The following is a 1,410-nucleotide window of genomic DNA, read 5'->3' on the forward strand; positions in this document are numbered from 1 at the left end:
TAATCTGTATCTGATTATTACTAGTCATAATCATTTGCACTTGGATCCTTGGTGCCTGTGTATGTCTATAAAGTCATAGGGCAGATTTCAATGGTATTGTTTATCACCTCTACTAATTAGCATGGCATAAATTTCCATGTTCCTCCTCAAATATTATACATAAAAGAAATTTGTTGATTTTTTTTTGTGTATGTGTGTGTATATCACACAGAACATCCCAAACCATCTCATTTGATTATACACACACTTTCCAGGTAGCACCCTCCCATAGCCTCCCTTCCCCGACTAGAGCCCTTATACTCTGATACCCCTGCTACTGTCTGCTGTATTGTTGGCACCCCAGCCATTCCCCACTACTTACCCTTCTGGTGAATCTAGTCAGGCTATCTAGAGGTCTTTGTTTTAGGAGGGTCAGCTGTTCCTCATCTAGCAGTTCATTTTCCCAGTTCTATGCTGGGTTACTATCTGGGAGTCCCTTTGGCTACCCTGGCCAACAACTCAAAAGAAGGTATCACCTGTCTGGCATTGTTGCTTGTTATGTAGCCTTTAGCTATACATATGGTCTCTTATGAAATTATATTGGCCCCTTTAATCTTTGGTTATATTTTCCTTTTGGGTGTTTAAGGCCATACAGTTGGTCCAGATAAGCCAATTTATTTTTACTCTTAAGGTCGTTTGAGGATGTGTTCTTCAGGAGTCACATGGGCTTGGGAGGAGCCCCTGGCTCCATTCTTTTACCAATTCTGCCTATGTGAAGATAAGTCATTCCTGCTTGACCATGGTTGCTTCACTTAGAAGCATGGAGGAAATGATTCCTCTGTGTTGATCCTCCTTTTTATAGACTGGACACTGGTTCAAGTCCATCTAGTGGTGTCTCCTTGGCCTCCTTGATCAAGAGGACAGGTGACCCACCACCATTACAGGACATTTTGAGAGATGCTCATAGTCCCCTGGAACTAGTCGACCTAAAAGGGCAAGGAGCAAAAAGTGTCCGCTATGTCCCTTTGACCAAATTATTATAGGCTTCAAAGTATGTCTGTTAAACACCCAAGAAGGTTAGTTCCACCAGTCTGGTACTTTTAATTATTGTGTATCATGTAGATAAATTTTGGGCAAAGACCAGTTGTTTTCAGATAAACCTTACCCAGACATACATTTCTTGATCTGCTATGTATAATTTGTCAGTAAGTTGTAGGAATAATATGGTTCCCTCTGGTTTTCAAAACTAGCTAGGCATTAGTTATCTCTCCCATTGTCTCACCCCTCCATCATGGTTTTCCCACTTAAGGTGCCCACATTTCCCTTCTTTCTCCCTGACTAATATGCTTCTCCTATGGTCCTACCTCTCTTGAGCTCCTTCTTTCCCTTTATCCCCTAGGTTCCTTGTATACCCTTCCCTCCCCACTCCCT

This window comes from Nannospalax galili, unplaced genomic scaffold (genome assembly GCF_000622305.1).
Source record: "Nannospalax galili isolate Female #2095 unplaced genomic scaffold, S.galili_v1.0 scaffold286, whole genome shotgun sequence".
Lineage (NCBI taxonomy): Eukaryota > Metazoa > Chordata > Mammalia > Rodentia > Spalacidae > Nannospalax > Nannospalax galili.